General features: G+C 41.1%; 1 protein-coding gene across 2 annotated transcripts in view; it reads left to right on the forward strand.

The window, feature by feature from the left end:
* Positions 1-20,044, forward strand: part of NAALADL2 (N-acetylated alpha-linked acidic dipeptidase like 2) — a 1,363,601-nt gene that overhangs the window by 382,069 nt on the left and 961,488 nt on the right. The window contains exon 1 of one of the 2 annotated variants that reach the window (XM_040428251.1): positions 10,585-10,692. The exons of the other annotated variant lie outside the window; for it this stretch is intronic. The gene's annotated coding sequence lies outside the window, so the exon portion shown is untranslated. Of the gene's footprint in view, positions 1-10,584; positions 10,693-20,044 lie in introns of those variants that run through there. 2 annotated transcript variants of the gene reach the window in all.

The raw sequence follows: 20,044 nt of genomic DNA on the forward strand, positions 1-20,044 counted from the left end.
CAAGAATTGCTTCTCAAATTCTAAGCCTTCATACGTTCTAAAAAATTAAAATGACATTTACAAAATGATGCCAACATAAAGTAGATATATGGGAAATGTTATATAATACATATTTCATAAGGTATCAATTTCTGTTTTAAAAGCAGAGAAATTGAAATTTAGAAAATTTGGGATTTTTCATAAACAAAGTTTAAATCTATTGTCTGAAATTTATGACTGTCATGAAGTACAATGTGTCACAAGAAAACAATCTCAGAATGGCTTGGATAAGTAAAAGTGTCCCAAAGTTATTACCACATAAAGTGACACATGTCAAATGTGCAAAGTGGTGGCCTGGGCAAGAGGGCAAAAACTGGCCTGGGGTAGAAGGGGTTAAAACCCCAGAAAACCTATTTAACTTTCAACTTACTTTCTAACATTTAAGATAAACTGTTTGAATCAGACATTACAGAACAAATTAATAATGTTTTTTATAAGAATACAAAAGTAAAACATGGAATTAAAAATACCTTAAAGACCAGTCCAATTTTGTTAATTTGCTTTCAATTTATTCCCTCCTCACTTTTCAAGGGCCATAACATATGTACTTCTCTTGTCAGGGTTATTTATTTCACAAGTTGTATTTCTAATGGTGTCATTTAAAGGGCTTCTGTCACCCCACTAAAGTCATATATATTTTTTTTGGGCTAGTTAAATTCCTTATACTGCGATATATGAAAATATAATGATCTTACTTACTTTGCTTCAGCAGTTTCTTATAAAAACGAACTTTTATAATATGTAAATTAGGTCTCTACCAGCAAGTAGGGCGTCTACTTGCTGGTAGCCGCCGCAAAAAAAACCGCCCCCTCGTCATGTTGATTGACAGGGCCAGCTGCGATCTCCTCCTCCGGCCGGCCCTGTCAGCATTTCAAAAATTGCGCGCCTGTGTTCATTCGCGCAAGCGCTCTGAAATGAGGAGGCTCGCCTCCTCAGCACTCCCTCAGTGCGCCTGCGCCGATGACGTCTTCTCTTTCGGTGATGTCATCGGCGCAGGCGCTCCTCATCTCAGAGCGCCTGTGCCGAATCAACACAGACGCGCGATTTTTGAAGTGCTGACAGGGCCGGCCGGAGGAGGAGATCGCGGCTGGCCCTGTCAATCAACACGACGAGGGGGCAGTTTTTTGCGGCGGCTACCAGCAAGTAGACTCCCTACTTGCTGGTAGAGACCTAATTTACATATTATAAAAGTTCATTTTTATAAGAAACTGCTGAAGCAAAGTAAGTAAGACCATTATATTTTCATATATCGCAGTATAAGGAATTTAACTATTCCAAAAAAAAAAAGACTTTAGTGGGGTGACAGAAGCCCTTTAAAGGGAGTGTGCAACTTTATTATAAAACTACACAGAGTGGGCGGACCTGATGTGGTGGTCATACTTACTTGGTCCTCAGCACTGGGTTCCAGCTCCTGGATGTACTTTATCAACATCCTGTTGATGGGGGCAAAGTTGTCAGTAGAGGGATGAAGCCAGAACCCAGCGGCAGGGATCAGAAAAGTTATGATGATTTAACATGTTATACATTTAAAAATGTAAAAATAATCTGTGTAGTAAAATTAAAAAAATAAAAAAGTTCTGCCATGGTTTTGTTTTTATGGAGTTCATTATGTGCTAAAAATCTGAAGGTCAGTGCATTTACAGTGAAAAAATCATATATTTTATTTAGCTTTAAGTTTTGGAACTTTTTTTGTCTATAGAGCTGTTTGAGGGGCTACATTTCGGACTGCGTACAACTTTTTGATCAATTTCTAAGGGGGAAAGGTTATTTGATTTATATATATAAAAAAAATATAAACTTTTTTTTTTCACTGTACTTTTTATTTCACTTAAGGGGCTTTAACATGTAATTCTCTGACCTTTTGTACCACAGACTACAATGGTATAGCATTGCAGTCTATGGGATTTTTTTTCTGGCAGCCTGTGAAGCCTTTCGCAGGAACGACTTAACAGGAAGCAAACAATAAGGCTGGGTTCACACGGGCGAGATTTTCGCGCGGGTGCAATGCGTGAGCTGAACGCATTGCACCCGCACTGAATCCGGACCCATTCACTTCTATGGGACTGTGCACATGAGCGGTGATTTTCACGCATCACTTGTGCGTTGAATGAAAATCGCAGCATGCTCTATATTGTGCGTTTATCGCGCAACGCAGGCCCAGGTGAATGGGGCTGCGTGAAAATCGCAAGCATCCTCAAGCAAGTGCGGATGCAGTGCGATTTTCACGCATGGTTGCTAAGATGACAGTCTATTCACTGTATTATAACCATGTTATAAGGGAAAATAATAGCATTCTTTAATACAGAATGCTTAGTAGAAGGCCAATTGAGGGTTAAAAAATAAAAATAAAATTAACTCACCTCCTCCTCTTGATCGCGTAGTTGCCGATCTCCTGTTACTTATTTAATCATGGGCTGCCGGCTAAAGGACCTGTGGTTACGTCACATACCATGGTCCAATCACATGGTCCATCACCATGGTGATGGACCATGTGATTGGACCATGTGATAAGCTCAATGACGTCACCACAGGTCCTTTGACAGGTCCTGAAGAAAGAACAGGAGACCGGCAGCTACGCGATCAATTGGAGGAGGTGAGTTAATTAAATTTTTTTTTTTAACGCTCAATTGACCTTGTACTAAGCATTCTGTATTAAAGAATGCTATTATTTTCCTTTATAACCATGTTATAAGGGAAAATAATGACCTCTACACAACCTTGAACCCAAACCTGAACTTCAGTGAAGAAGTTCGGGTCTGGGTACCACATTGTTTTTTATCACGCGCGTGCAAAACGCATTGCACCCGCGCTATAAAAACTGAACAACGGAACGCAATCGCAGTCGAAACTGACTGCAATTGGGTACCTTCTCACGCAGGTTTGTCGCAATGCACCAGGGACGCATCCTGAGCCAAAAACGTGACACCCGTGTGAACCCAGACTAACAGGTCTGGGAGCCTTCTCAAAGCTCCAGGCTGTCATAGCACCTGACTAGAGCACAATTTCACAAACGGACCACTTATGAGAGGACAGATGGATTGGGCTCCCTCTGTATAACCCATGCTTTGAACCTTCTCCATACATTGGCCACTCACTTCAGACGTACAGGCATGTCTATGGTTGACAACCAGTTAAAAAGGATTTCTAACCAACATTTGGAAAATGGCTATATACTAGTAAATCAAAAGTTAGAGCAATAGGCAAAGTTTGAAACATGGTTTTTAGTTAGATATATAGGTATTTCTCTACTTTATTGTGGCAGCCATTTGCCAAAAAAAAACACAGTAAATGCAGCCATACTCGCTGTCTCTATTGAATAAGAATCTCAGAAAGTAAGGTGCCCATCATATACTATGTATATGAATTTTTTCATGCAGACATATAAGCAAAATCAGATCTTGAGAAATTAATAAAAAAAAATGTATATTACTGGTTGGTTTCTCTAATTGAGATGTGCAAATTTCTTGAAATTCATTTTCGGTCTGATTCTAATTAATCGACCTGCAGATTTGATTCAATACTGGTGGCATTTATTTATACCCAAAATTTCTCAGATTAACCTGAGAAGTCATGTAAGACTAGTACTGCATCCAACCCCTTTCAAGCAATTTAATGCAAGGCAACATTAGAAATGTAAAGTGACAGTGACCTACACAGCTATGGGTAAACAAATGGTAGCCGGTGGTAACAAATAGCCTGTTTAATAACACTCTGCACTAATAGATTTTATTTTAAAATTAAAACAGTCCACAAGTATCCCTTTTTGGTAGCAGAAGCCTTCTTCTCTGTCTTCTGACCTGTACAATGGTGGACAGTTTTTTGAGAGGTTTGTCCGAATTCAATCACAAAAGATTCAAATTAGATTTTGTTAGAATCAATTTCTTCACCTCTAGTTAGTGGTATTTGTAAAAACTTTTGCAACCGATTTGAAAAAAGGAAAATGAGTTCTCTCTTACCATAGTATAGGGCTAGTTTACTGCATTTAGGGAGCTTCAGTCATTGAAACACAGAAGCATTTTGTATATGTACGACTCACTATATCCACTGCTTATTATCCTAGTTATGTTCCCGAAATCAAACCTAGTTATAGACTCTCAAATAGTCCTGTTTCTTAGATCCCCTAAATCTTGATCAATGGAAAAAACTAATTATGCAGAAATCTTCAATGATGTGCTGTTTTTTGGGATGGGGCCAAGAGTTATGATGTCACTAAGTGGCATAGACTAAGTGGTTTGTTGGTACCCCCTTTCCCCTTCCCAGCACCCAGACTATAGCTCCTGCTAAATTTCAAAAGGTTATTAATAATACAATAATAATCTTTATTGATACAGTGATTATTATTATTATTATTATTATTAAAACATTAGAATTTTGTCAATAGACAGCAAATTGTCCTACTGATTTATACAATAAGCTCTCAAAGGAGCATTTTATAAGACCTTGCACAACTTTCTCATATACTTTGGTATCAATGACTCAGTTTTCAAGATATTCTTTGCTGTCATTTAACGGAAATGCTCATTGTTTAGTTCTAGGTAATGACAATCAGCCCTGGTCATGTGATGCACTCACAGGAGAACGGCTTGTGACCATGGAAGCACAGTTATCAGAGTTCCTATAGTAAGTTGTGTACCTGCCCGGTCTAAGCAGGACCAGGACAGATATCTCCTTGAATTAAACCATCAAGATTCCCATGACATAACCACAAGATGTCATCGTTATGTATGAGGAATTGATACATACAGCATTAGAAAAGCACTATTATACTGTACCTTGCCTATTTGCTGAACTCCTAGTGAAAGGATTGGTGTAGTGTGGCATAATACAGATTTTACATTCTTTTTGGAGACAGTGGTCTACTTATCCAGAAAAAATTGAAATAAAATTTAATGTGGATAATAAGTCTGATACTGTAGCTATTAAGTAAATATGTAAATTTGGCGATGCCACCAATGAGATTTTTGAATTATAGGTACCCACAGATGGCACATTTCCTAAATCAGTCTAGGGTATAAACATGACAGGACCAAATGACCAAGAGCTGACATTTCTCAAATATGACAGCTCATTTCAACGCAGTCTGGAACAAGGTTAAAGGTTACTAAAGCATATTATAGCTACAGTGCTCTGTAACATCTTGGCAGCTATTTTGCCCCAAACTCTCATTGATATATTTCATAGCAAACATGGCCTAGAGGTGGAGGCTCTACTTTTAGCTCCAAGGAATAATGAACCTTTACAAACAATCTTGTACTGTAGATTGGTTATTTCTTTCCGGAATTCCTATTTTATATCCCGGTTACTATGACAACGAATTTTATTAGCTTTACCATTCTGTTGTTTGCGTAGAAATCTGCTGTAAGTGTACATGACAAACACAGTTTTCACTTGACAGATTTCCTCATAGAAACTTCACCAGAGAAGATCAATATGCTTCATGCAAATGCACTTAATCTTAACATTTGAAAGTTTTTATGTAATTGCATAGGTATAACAATACTCAGGTTTGTTATGTTTTGACCATATACCCATAGTGTTTGCAGTTTTTCTGTTTTCAGACATCTAATCAAATAAAAAAATAAAAATAAGCAAAACCTGGTAATGCACAATATCCATAAGAAATAAAATAAAAAATCTCAAACATATGAAACTAGTTCATCACCTTTTAACCTTGCTCAAATAGTAGGATAAGGCTACTTTCACACTTGCGGCAGGACGGATCCGACAGGCTGTTCACCATGTCGGATCCGTCCTGCGGCTATTTCGCCGTGCCGCCGGACCGCCGCTCCGTCCCCATTGACTATAATGGGGACAGGGGCGGAGCTCCGGCGCAGCACGGCGGTGCACGGCGAAAGCCGCCAGACTAAAAAGCCTGACATGCAGTAATTTTAGTCCGGTGGCCTACCGCCGTGCTGCGCCGGAGCTCCGACCCCCGTCCCCATTATAGTCAATGGGGACGGAGCGGCGGTCCGGCGGCACGGCGAAATAGCGCAGGACGGATCCGACATGGTGAACAGCTTGTCGGATCCGTCCTGCCGCAAGTGTGAAAGTAGCCTAACTTATGCCACCACTAATTTAATTATTTTTAGAAGAGGATATTCCAGCTTCTGTCCTCTATTTATTATAAAAGTAATTGTCTGGAGACCATACTGTAACTCTGGGGCATACATGTCTCATGGGGCAGGGTGGCAGATCACAATTCTGAGAAAATATAGTTGTATAGATAATTCCAAATTGTGAGCAAATCTACAAAAAAGATGCACAGAACAGGCTTTAAGTTGTTCGCTCTGCAGCATTATTCATTTTGCAAGTAATGGGTAATGTCCAGCCTACTGTAAGGCACAATGGATATGATAGGTTGACATTAGTCTTAAATAATCTACAGGAAAGAGTGGCCAATCTGGAGGAGATTGCAGAACATCTGACAACAGAGGAATACACAAGATTAAGCAGATATGTGGTTGTCACACAATGTATTGTTTGGTTGCTGCTATGCACTGGCTTAGGCAAGTTCTGCCTGATATTTTATTACTTAAGCCTAAAATATTAAGCAGGAGCCTCAGGGATCATGATTAGAGATAGGTGAATCGAAGCTGATGAAGTGGAATTCGTTATGAATTTCAGGAAAAAATTGATTCGCACCGAATGCGAATTTCCTTGCACTTTGTAGTAACGAGACGCAGCACGTTCACTTTAAAGGAAGAAAATGTCACTTGGCAGCTGTACATACAACAATAGCCTTTGCGTGCGTAGGGATGCAGCAAGAGCAAAGTGCAGCACGTATAAGGCGGTGGGCCTTGGTGGAAGGTGGACCTGGGCAGCACAACAAGCGGGGGAACGGACGCACAGGGCAGTGCTGCGGCAGCCATAGCAAGTGAAGTGGTGAGGTGATCAAGTCATCTCGCCACTTGCTATAGTTAAGTGTGTGCGACTCGTGCTTATTGAAGTGGCAGGCAGCGGCGCTGGAGCTGTCTATGCCTGTACTAATCATTAACTTTCTGAGCCTGGTGGGCCCTCTAGTGGCCACGGGCCCTCAGTCCATGCTTGAGTGCCAAAATGGTCAGTCCGCCCCTGCTCCACACTATGTCTCCATGCCACTCTGTGGCCTCCTGATGCTGCTGCCACAACCACACTTTGTCATTGTGCCACTGTGTGGCTTACTGATGCTGCCACCACTTTCAGACTCTGTCATTGGTCCACTCTTTGGCCTCCTCCTGATGCTGGTGCCACCACCATGCTCTGTCATTGTGCCACTCTGTGGCCTCCTGATGCTGCCGCCACCTTCAGACTCTGTCATTGGTCCACTCTTTGGCCTCCTCATGCTGCTTCCACCTAACCACTATGTCATAGGGCCACTTCTTGGACTTCCCATGCTGTTCCCAACCTCCCCACTTCATGACTGGGCCACTATTTATCTATCATTTATTTGAACCTTCTTCTGATCTGTTAGAAGGAAGGTAAAATGAGACGCACAACGGATCCTGTCTGTGTAGCAGCTGTAAGGCCTGTATGGTCCCATCAGAATTGGCTTATGATTTGGTAGCCAAAAGCAGAAGTGGGTACAAAACACAGACTTGCAAATATTTTGTCATATCTGTTTTGGATCCACTGTTGTTTTTTTTTGGCATTAGCAATACTGATGGATTACTGACCAAATGCTGACCAAGTGGCAGATGCGTCAGACAGAATCCGTTTTTTGAGGGGTTATTGTTCTGACTGATCAGAGGAAGGGCAAAATAATCAGTGACATCAACACAGACTTACTGCTGACACCCTCTCCACTGTGTCGGGGGGGCTCTACTTGTGTAAGCATTTAGAAATAATTTTTTTTATTGGTTATACAATTACAAACGTGGAATTGAATCCAGCAATATGATGTATAAGCATAAAGACAATAACGTAATGAATCAAGTAGTGCAAACGGTTATTCTTGGACTGAAGGGCCGCAGGCGTCTGGCGCTCCTCTAACTGTTGAGATTCACAGAAGCACAGGGGGACATCAACTGCTGAATTCACACAATTTAACACTACTAAAGTAACCAGAGGCCACTCAGGAAGGGCAGCAGCTAGAATGATGCAGGTTGTATGAGTCATGAAGTGGAATGTATGTTTAACAACCATGGGGCCCATGTGCTATCTGTAATTGCAGGGTTCATCATAGTTTCCGGTAGAATTTTCTCATATCTGCAGGAAGCATTTAAGGCTTGAATGACCTCTGCTAGAACTGGAGGCTCAACTGATTTCCAGTTCTAGTAATCATTAGTTTGGCACTTAACATGATATGGCCAGTAATAAGTTTATATTCATGGAGGATCCATCCCAATAAATAAAAGGGCCATGCAGGAGAAGGGGTAATTTGTACACCAGTAACTTGTGTAATTAAAGAGAATGTTTGCTGCCAGAAATTGGCTAGCTTTGGACATGACCATGAGATATGGTAAAATGAACCAGTTTTTCCACAGTGCCTCCAACAACATGCATGTGTACCTGGAAATATGGTACTTAATCTGAGAGGGGAAAAGTACCATCTGAGGAAGGACTTTATCCCTGCTTCATATAGGGTGGTGCACCTGAAAGTGGATGCTATAAAACTCGCCGCCCTGGCCCTCTCCTCCTCCGAGAACGTAGTATTCAGTTATATATTGGAGAGGATTTAATAAACTTAGATTTGTCACCTATTAAGTCATATATGTAACGAGTGGTGTGGTTTTTAAACAGAGGAATTTGGAACAAGCTGATGTCAGACTGAATCTTGGGATGAGATTGGAGGAGGGAGCCTAGGCCATGGCTGTCACGGTGGGGAGTGGGGGAAACCCCCCACAGTACAATGTAAGGTATAATAGGGAAGCAGCTAGGTCAGGATGCCAGGATCAAGGAGCAGGTCACCTCCTACAGCATCCCTAATCCTCACCCTAACTCCTCACCGTATGAGCGGACCTGGATGGTAGGACGGCTCATACCCAGGATACCTTTGGCCCTAAGTCGCTCAGATAAACCCTCACATAGGAGCAGGGGAGAGACTACGTGTTCTTCCCAGACATTGATGAATAGGAGTCTTAAATGGCCTAGCAGCAGGGAAAGGAAGCCAAGTGGAATGACAGATAAACACCACACCAAGGTAAACTGGAACCCATACAAACGTACTGCAATCCAAACACCAAGCGAATGCAGTACATACTGACACACAGGAACCAGCATTCCAGCAACAGCACCCAGATTTGGCTTCTGGTTCACCCCTCCGGGAAACCATGGAGCCCCCTTCCGGAGGCACAACTAACCGGGTACGACTTGCATACATGCTGGACATAAAACGCCAATTTACCAGACATGTAATAACAACAAGACGAGACACCAAACCCTGAACGTAAATCCACACAGGTAATGTAGGGGAACATGGAGGATAGAATGAGAAGACATTGCTGGAGACATCGATGTCCCACTAGGTGGCCCTCACACTGAAAGATGGAACAACCACCAGACAAGGAGCATAACTCCAACACACACCAAGGCTGGAGTACAACTGACTCCTGACCTTAAGCCACAGGTATAAGAAGCACCTAGTGACCACACCCAGCGACCACACCCAGCAAGGTAGTTAACCCTTACTGCACCAGACAGGGGAAGGCTACAACTTAAAGGGGAAGTGCACACACCAGCCACAACATTGCCCCCAGCAACAGCATGCGTGGCAACCATGTCACGGCGCACATAGCCAAAGCCGAGACACTGCCACCACATGCCATAAATCTGTTGACGATTAATTTAGCAAATATTTTAATGTCCAAATTAAGGAGGGAAATGGGTATGAAGTTTTGTGGGGAGTCCGCGTGTTTACCCGGTTTAGGAAGAGTGATTATCAGGGCCATCAACATGTCCGGAGGGAATGCAACGCCTGACATGTGTTGAAACATGGATGATAAGTGAGGGGTAAGAGAGGTTCGAAAGGGTTTGTAGCATTCATTTGATCATCCATCAGGGCCTGGACACTTGCCCACTGGGAGGGAAATTAGCAGTTTTTTGAGTTCTAGCTCAGAAATGGGAGCATTTAGGGAATCTAGTTGGGATGGGGTCAGTTTCGGCAACTGGCTTAGGCTAGAAAGTGTTGTTCCAAGGCCTCGTAATTTTCTGGAAGATCAGTGCTACCTCTGAGATTGTAGAGGTCTTTGTAGTACAGTTAGAATTGGTCTTCAATGTCTCTAGGGTCCAGAAGTTTAGCTTTGGACAGTGGGTGGAGTAAAAAAGGGATTTTTGTCTGTTTGAGTTTACGAGCTAACAATTTGCCCGCTTTGTTCCCTTGAGCAGAATACTTAGCTTTAAGTTTGAGGAGTGATTTGTTGAAATCTCTGAGGATATTCCTCAACTTTTCCCTTTCAGACCGAAGCATAGCTGAGGTCTCTGCTGAGGGCTGCTGTTTGTTACTTTTTTCCAATTGTGAAACTTCACCTAGGGTCAATGTAATCTCTTTTTCTCATATTTTCTTTTCCGTATGGCTTAATTTGATAAGGAGACCTCTGATGAAGACTTTATGGGCTTGCCAGACTGTTAGTGGGTTATCTATGGAGCCCACAATAAATTGGAAAAATTCCTGGAACTTTTTCTTCTGTTCATAAGCCAAGGACTGGTCCAGTCTGTTCCGTGCAGAGGGATTTCATGGTGAGCTGGAATATTTTTTTCTTTATTTCATTGGATTAGGCCAATGGCTGATTCTGTGGTGTGAAAGAGGGTTGTGTGGTCTACAAGGAACATGTCTATTCAAGATTATGGGGGAGAAAAAGGTGTAGTCCCTCTCTTAGCTCTGCTGTGCTCACCAGACATCAACCAGGCCTTCGGATAAGATAAAGGATGCTAAGCCTGTGAGAGGGCGTCTGGAGGTGTTGGTAGAGTTGAGAGAGGGATCTGAGATGGCGTTAAAATCTCCACATAGAATTATCTTACCATGTTTCACCTTGTGGACTTGTCTCATTACCTTGTGCAAGAAGGATATTTGTGGTTCATTGGGTGCATATATATTCACAAGCGTGTAGACAACATTGTTCACTGTGCATACCAGAATCACGAACCTGCCTCTTTGGTCAGCAATCTGAAAAATTGGAGAAAAGAAAACAGTTTTTAACAGCTATGAAGACCCCTTTAGATTTCTTCACATTATGTGACTGGATAATAACAGGGAAGAGACAGTGTCTAATATGGCAGGCATCTGTCTGCAAGAGGTGAGATTCCTGCACACAGAGTGTATCTGTGCCAGTGTACAGTGCCTCCCTCCATAAGTTTGACCTTTTCTGCGGACAGTTTAGCACCTTGGCGTTGAGGGAGAGAAATTTCAGTCCCTTGGCTTGGGGTGGAAGCGCTGGGCATGATTGATATGTGACCATACATGTGAACACAATCTGGGTATCTAGAAGAAAGAATAAAGCACATAATAAAGAACAACAAAAAAAAAAGCAAAAAGTCCACAACTGATAAAAATTGGAATAACTGAAGCATGAGGTAGCACCTAAAGTAAAGGAGAGAAAAGAAAAAAAAAGAAAACTGCAACAAGCAGCCATTAACATCCTCCTACCCTGCCATCCAAATACCCAAATGGGAGGAAGGTAATACAGGAGATCTCTGCCACCTTATCAGAAATAGAAGTAAACCGTATAAAGGCGGTAGGAGTGAAAAGCTGATTATCCTCTAAGGTAGTCGTGTGTTACTGGACCTGTGGGTCAGTCTATGAAAGGGCTTCGGAAGGGTCTGGACTGATCTCAAGAAAGTTCTCCAGTAGATAATTATAGGAAGGACTTCCTTACCGGGATGTCCGTGGTTTGTTGGTGAATGGCCATTTTCCCGGATCGAGCACCGCAATAGGTATTTGCCAAGTCTTCAGCAAATGCTTTCCCTCTTCCAAAGTGCACAGTATGTCAGTATGCCCATCTTTAAAGATGATTAGTTTAAGCGGGTATCCCCATTTGTAGGCAATATTGCAGTTGTGTAGAGATGTTGTGATGGGCAGTAAGGAGCGGCATTGTCACAATGTTGCTGCTGAGAAGTCTGTATAAAGAGGTATTGAATGGAAAGGAGAAAGCAGCGTGCCCAATTTTCTGGCTGCTGACATCACTGCTTATTTAATGGTGAAGAAATTAATGCGGGCCAGGGTGTCCATTGGGATTTCAGGATCCATGTGTTTCTGTTTCGAGACCCTATGTGCCCTGTCTATTGTTATATCTTGAGCAGACAAGTGAGGGAGCAGAGCTAGGAAACCTTTTTGTGTAAATGTGATTAGCTCAGAGCCAGAGATTTCCTCTGGGATGCCTCGGAAATGTAATATTATTTCTACGCGAGCGGTCTACAAGGTCCCCCATTTTCAATTTTATGACTGCGTTTTGGGATGACCCAAAGTCAGACATTTTGGATTCTACATGGGTTATACGGTCCTCTACCTTCTGTATTTTAGTGGATATGGGAGCCAGTAAAGTAGCTTGTGCATGGAAGCTTTAAGGGCTTGGAGCACCAGCTTCAGAGTGTCCTCAGACACTGGTTTTCCAGAGGTGGGGAATAAGGAAAGAAAGTCCTCACCAGGGGACACATTGTTAGAAGACAAAAGAGAGTTGCTAACCTGAATGTCAGAAGAGGTTTCCAGGTGTTGTCTCCTCTTTTGTGGGTTGTTGGAGGGAGAGGCGCGCACATGGCCAGCGCAATCTTGAAAAGGCCCGTGACACGATTCTGCCACTCTGATATCTTCTGGGGTCGAAAGTAGGGATGGAGATCCTGGGCGGGAGGTATTTGAGGAATCTGGAGGAGGTGAGGGAGGGTCGGCACTGAGGACTTCTGCAGGGGTCAGAACCTGGACTGGAGAGGTGGAAGCAGCAGAGTCAGGGCTGGCGGCACCATCTTGGATCTTTCCTTTATCAAAGTATTTCTCCTGGTTTTCGCTGGTGACTCTTGGAAGATGCCTCTTGGATACACCCATGGTAATGGTAACCCGTTCGGGTTGTTTCTGGTCCAGAATGGATGACGGGGATGGAGGGAATGCTGTAAATAGTCGCTAAGGTGCAAGAGCAGTGCACTCACGCAGCCATCGCTCTCGGCGGCCAAGCCACACCCCCTTGTATAAGCATTTAAAAGAACAGGTTCGGTTGACATCTTTGTTGAATCAGCTGACAACGATGTAAAAGGAGTGCACTTCTTCTTGGCACTAACATCAACCTGTAAGGCTGAGTTTATACTTGAGTTATTTAGTCAGATTTGGCCCTGTGACTGCCCAAATAAGTTGAGTGTGCAGTGATTCTAAGAGTTACACCTGTCATCTGCATGTCATACGGACTCACAGTATTTCAATACCAAAGCAGACTCTCTCTATGTGTGTTACTGCAAGGCACAGTGTTTTACACCACTATAAAGGCTCTCTGCAGCCAGGAAATAGCCTTTTTTTAACGAAATTTGCCGCAAATATATTCAAATCAAACCAAATTTTTCCAGGAAATTTCAGCGAACCCGGAGTATCGAATTTTTAAAAAATTCGCTCATCTCTAATCATGATTCCTGTTGAGCGAGTTCTGACTTGATGTCACTGCTGGACATCTGATTTCAAAGGGTAGTAGGCATGATGTGTCTTTTATTTCCTTGGTTGACCCTCTACAGCTACAGTCCTCAATGTTGCCTGTATGTTTGTGCTTCTTCAAAATAACCTAGAACAGCACATCTTAAAACCCCAGTCATTTGTTTAATCTTAGCCGAGAGAGACCTTGCTGATGCATGGCACCGACCCCAAACATACAGCTAATGTCATTAAGACCTTCAATGTATAGAACAAGGAGTCCTGATAGTGATATGAGCCCCACAGAGACCTACCATAAACTAAATCATTAAACATCTGTGGTTAGTTCTCAAAGATGTTTAGAACAGCCTTCCTACAGAGTTCCTTTAAAAACTGTGTGCAAGTGTACCTAGAAGAATTTTGCTGTTTTCAAGGGGTGGTCGCACCTATTATTGCTTTGATTTTAGTTTCCCCCCCCCCCCCCATAATTATATTGCATTTTTTCCCCTGCCTTAAAAAATATATAAAAATATATATATATATATATATATATATATATATATATATATATATTCAATATGAGAGGACCAATTCTTAACTTTACTATGGAGACCCATGATTGTCTAGAAAATGTGGAGTGAGAACATATGCTACCTGCCCTCTACTCTAAAAAGGTTACAGTTTGCTCATGATTATGCAATATACAAACAGTCGTGGTTGGGTACCTCCCATTTTCACATACTGTATTACATCTTACCATGATATCATGGCATAAAGGCTTTTCAAAAAGTCATCCCTTATCAAATGTCATCTGTTCGTTGGTTGTTACTCATTGGTGGTACACCATTATAGAAAGCAAAATAGTGAGGGCTGTGTTCACATTGAAACTGAACTGGGCATTGTTCACTGCCATTAAATACTGTAGAAAAGTAGATTTAGTAATAGGTCAAATGGATGACTACCCCTCATTTTCAGAACACAAATTTTTGTTTCATTAAAAGTTGTAAATTAATTTGAACACTATTTTTTAAATACAGGTACATCCAGCTAACTGCTATGGTTGCATTCCTAAATTACTCAGGTTGTGTGCCTAATGGTAACGTGTATGAGACCATAGCTTGTGCATCTTTCATATTGGTTCAATGTACAGACTTGACTGGAAAGTTTTAAAATATACAAAGCTGTTTAGAGAGCTAGCATTACTCGCTTTGCCTTGATCCAGTAAGAGTTCTGTCGAGCAGGTGTGGCTCCAGTTGATGATCACGTTAGTTTACTAGACAACCAGGAGTCTCCTCCTCTGGTATCACATTGTCAGGCAACCAGAACTTGTCAATGGTGTCAGGCCTAGTGGACTAATTTAAGAGCGATCAGTCCCTTATGCCTTGCCTACTGATGAAGGTGAATACCCATTCCTGGCTCTGTTTTGTGCTACTAAATAAGAACTCTATTAACCGTGACCTTGCCCTCAGGCTAGTACCTGGATATCACTTCTGCCTGCTCTTGGGATTGTTCACCTGGTATACTGGTACCTTTTGTTCTAATATTGGCTCTAATCCCTGGCTATCTCTAGACTACACTCTTGTCTCATCCTCTTGCCTGTTGTATTCAGCAAGCTTTCCTATAGTGATGAGCAGCATAGGCAATATTCGTATTTGTGATATATCCCAAATTTTTTGCCTAATATTCACCATAAATTCGTAAATTCTATAATTGGTGATCTCCAGCCGTTATTTTCTTGATTGTGAAAATCGTCAATTGGAAAATTTGCGATTAGAATGTTCACCTTCTACACTAGTCACAACATAAAAACACTAGCAGGTTATTATATTTGCAATGGGTGAGGTGGATTCACTAGTCTATGGTTGGGAAGAACAGGTTAACTGCAGCAAAAGTCAGTAATGTAAGAGGGCAGAGGGACATATGCAGCAGGGTTGGGAAGTTGATCCTGGAGAATAATGTAGCATAGCAGAAAAGATGATGTACCAAAATTGTAGATCCAGCGGAACTGGTAGTGTAAAAGAGCCTATGATGCTGTAGAGCTGATGGTATAGCAGAACTGCAGATGTAGCAGAAGTGGAGACATAGCAGGACCGGAAGTGTGGCAGTGCTGAAGATGAACAAAGCTGGTGGTATAGCAGAGCTGAAGGTGATGCAGATTCAATAGTAAGTTGAGTGCTCTCCTCTGTATTATCTACTAAACTATTTGGCACTGGTATCTATTCCTTTATGTACCTATATGTAACCATCAGAACTGGACTATGTAGCAATAGGAGAAAGCAGCCTGGTGTGATAAATCAAGCTTTCTTTTAAATCATGTGGATGAGTATATGTTACTTATCGGTGAATGAGATCAGGTTGCATCAGAAGAAGGCAAGCTGGTGGAAAAAGTGTGGTACCCTGGGCAAAATTCTGTTATTCCTAGAATTTAAGTGGAGGATACTTTTACATGTGAGGGATATGCTAGAAAAAAGTCCAATCTATAGAGGCCTCACTTCGCAAATTATGGGATTTAAAGGATCTGCTGCAATTGAAGCATATTGGACTTAAACCGAATTTGCTTCAATTGCCCTGAAAAGCTGTGGATGTGTATAGTGTTTTGAAAAGCTTGTGAATCTGCTGTCTTATTTGGTCTGGTGCTACTCCTAAAGTCAGACAAAGATATTGCAGCCTTCTCATTGGCCCACAAGCAAGAAGCAGTGAAGGATCATGGGTACTGATGTAAAAAACAAACTAGAATATTTGAAATAGCACTATATTCTAGATCTTCGCGAATTCTCGAAGTGCCGATATTCGCCATAAAAATTAGCGATTAGAATATTCGCGATCAACACTACTCTCCTAACAATGCTACTGCTGCATTAGTGCTATTGCCACCAAATGGTGGATGTTCTGGAGATTATAACCTGGGAAGTCCAAGTAGGAAAGTCCATATATCCTTGTAGTGGTTAAGGCCTATTGCACACGACCGTATGCCTTTTTCAGTATTTTGCGGTCTGCAAAAAATGGATCCACAAAAAATACGGATGACAGCTGTGTGCATTTCGTTTTTAACGGAACATCTGGCAACTAATAGAACAGTATTATCCTTGTCCGTTATGCGGACAATAATATGACATGTTCTATCTTTGTACTGACTGGAAAAAACGGAAATACGGAAACGGAATGCATACGGAGTATATTCCATTTTTTTTGTGGACCCATTGAAATGAATGGTTCTGTATACAAGCCGTATACGGAATGGAAAAAACGGAACGTAAACAGAAAAAAAAAGTTTGTGTGCATGAGGTGAATAATGGTGGAGTCTTTAAATTCCACCCACAGTTTAGCCAGCGCCAAACCCATCATGACTTAGAGAATCCACATCTCCAGTTAAAAGCATAAGGGTGATTTCACATGCTGTAAATTTTGTTGCAGGAATTTTCACAACTGAAAATGTGTTCCATTCACCTGAATGGAGCAGAAATTCACGTACTTTTAACCTGATTTAAATGAATTGAACTGTTTATTTATTTATTTATATTCAGTTGTGGAGATTTCTGCAACAAAATCGCCAGCATTTGAAGGCACTCGAACAGTTTCAAACTGATGGAAAAGTAACACCACTAATTTCTGTTTCAAATTGTATCTGTATCATTTATTATATGTAATGTTGTTTATATTAGGTACAGGCTGACAAACCAAATGAAAATAACCCAAAGGGTTTATTGTCTAATTTATTTACAGAGAAGGCCACTTACATAAATAATTTAATATATGAGAAGTGTCTTGTAAGGCAAGAAAATTTCATTAGCAGTTTTATTTATTGTTTATGGTTCATATAGCATAGCTATGTAAAAACATGTTCTGCAAAAAAAAAAAAAAAATTCTAATCAATATAATAAAGCAGAGTTTTATGTTAAACTGTTTAGAGACCAGCCTGTTTTGGGACTTACTGACTAAGCATTTTTCTTTTTTTTTTCATCGTCGCCTTCCAAGAGCTATAACTTTTTTTATTTCTCTGTCTATATAGCTGTATGAGAGCTTGTTTTTTGTGGGACAAGTTGTAATTTTAATGGCGCCATTTTGGGTACAGGGAGAAAAATGGGGGGGGGGGGGGAGAAATTCTGCCTCTGAGTTTTTACGTTATAAATTTTACGGCATTCATGTTTTGGTATAAATAACCATCTTTATTCTCTGGGTAAGTGCAATAACAGCGATACCAAATACATATATATATATTTTGTTTCTATGGAGTTGTGTAAGAGCTTGATTTTTGCAAGACTACTTGTAGTTTTCATTGGCATCATTTTGGAGTAAATGACTTTTTGATCACTTGTTGCTATTTTTTTTTTTTTTCAGTACAACGAAGTATAAATTAGCAATTGTCTTTTTTTTTTTATTGTGTTCACCGTAGGGAATAATTTACATGATATGTATGTAGTGTGGGTCGTTGCATTCACAGAGATACCAATAATATGGGGGAGATTTTTTCTTTTGTTTTTTTATTGAATGGAAAAAAATGAATTTTTTTTTTAATGGATTTTTTTATTTAAGAAATGTGCTTTGTTTTTCTTTCACTTTTTTTTACCACTTAATAGTCCCCAAAGGGATTGATTTTAAAATACAATGATCGGCACCCCATGATCGCATTTGCGGTGTCCGCTCCCTCTGTCAACACTTTACATGTGGTGGGCGCAAGCACTCTTGCCGATCTGGGCTGTTAGAGCAGAAGTGCGGGACCTGGACCCATGCAGCTCTTAAAAAAGTGGCTGCCCAGCCTAAGGTCCCTTAGTGACTGCTGTAAAAAGTTGTATGGGTGGTCACTATGGGGATAAGGCTACACCTGATATTAGCCTTACAAGGCATCTGTCAGCAGATTTGTACCTATGAATGAAATAGCCTTCCTGCAGAAGTGGCAGCTGCAAATACAGTGAAGGAGTTTAAGCATGCATGGGATAGGCATAAGGCCATCCTTCATATAAGATGGGGCCAAGGGCTATTCATAGTATTCAGTATATTGGGCAGACTAGATGGGCCAAATGGTTCTTATCTGCCGACACATTCTATGTTTCTATGTTTCTAAACTGGCTGACCTGTTGGACTGTTCAAATGTGCCCGCATTGGTGAAAAAAATGAAGTCAGCCAGTTTCATAGGTACAAATCTGACAGAAACCCTTTAAGAGTGATTTCTCACACAAAATACTATAATAATAACTATTGGTGTAATATACATGCAATAAACTATATCTTGAAAACTTCTCTTCTTCTGTGCCTAATTGTTACGTATAGGTATTGCACACATTTTCTCTCTATGACAATACTTAATGCACGGCCTCTTCTTGCTGTAATGTCACAGATCTGCTGTGTAATCTGGCCAATTAGTGCAGATACTTCCTCCACCTTCTTCCTTCATAGGGCTCCATAGGAATATTGCTGTGACAGACCTTGGAGACTTTAGAAGGCCTAAGGCTGCCATAGCAATGGAACATGGCTGCTTAGGGAGCGTACCACTCCAATGCTATAGTCACAATTGACCACTGGATATAAGGGGCTAAAAGTCAATGATCTCAGGTATTGCCCATCACAGACTGTCTCTGGGTGTCTGCTGTGTAAAACAGCAGGCACCAAACCGCTATGGCGCCTGCTCATCTCCTGAATGGGCATTAAGTTTAGTGACCCAACATCCGCCGTACATGTACAGCAGATGTTGGGAAGAGGTTAAGCTACAACACTATATACAGTTTGACAAATGGATTGTGCTCAATTATTTAAGCAGCAAAATGAATTCAAACTTCATTACATTTTGAAATGTTAAGCTACATTAGCAATTAATACCAATTAATCTCCAATGTGATCAAATCTGTTGACAAATTATTCATTTGAATTTACAAGACAGTAGTAATAACTGGTTTCAATTATAGAAATGCATAAAAAATGTGTGACATTATTATAATATTGCAGTAATTCTCCCTATGGACATTTTATGGCATATCAGTAGGTTCTGTCTTAAATGTTTATTCAGTAGGTGTCTGGCTGTTGGTACCCTCATCAACCTTTGCATGCAGCCAATGTCCCCAGAATTATCCAAATGCTGCTCTAAAATCTATATGCTTGTTGAGAGCCTAATAAGGCACTATGCTTGAGTAACCCTCTACCATCCACACACACCCTATAATCCTGGAATTAAACTGAGACACCTGATAAGATGCACTGAGGTTTTTGAAGAGGAAGATAAGAAAAATATTTTTAACCAAATGGTGTGCTTTTTGCGGGTTTTAAACTAATAGGGGTCTGCGGATGACGCACTGTTATGGGGAGATCTGTGGATGACACACTTATGGGGGCTCTGTGGATGAGATGCATATGGTACTGCACACAATTCGTTTTGTGAAGAATTACTTCTTCATGAAGCGCATTTCTGTGTAAGTAGGGGTCACAGTGACTGAAAACAGCAATTGTGCCACTCGTCATTGAATCCCTCAGATGCTGCATTCATCAATGATCGCTATA

Source organism: Bufo bufo, chromosome 4, assembly GCF_905171765.1.
Source record: "Bufo bufo chromosome 4, aBufBuf1.1, whole genome shotgun sequence".
Classification (NCBI taxonomy): Eukaryota; Metazoa; Chordata; class Amphibia; order Anura; family Bufonidae; genus Bufo; species Bufo bufo.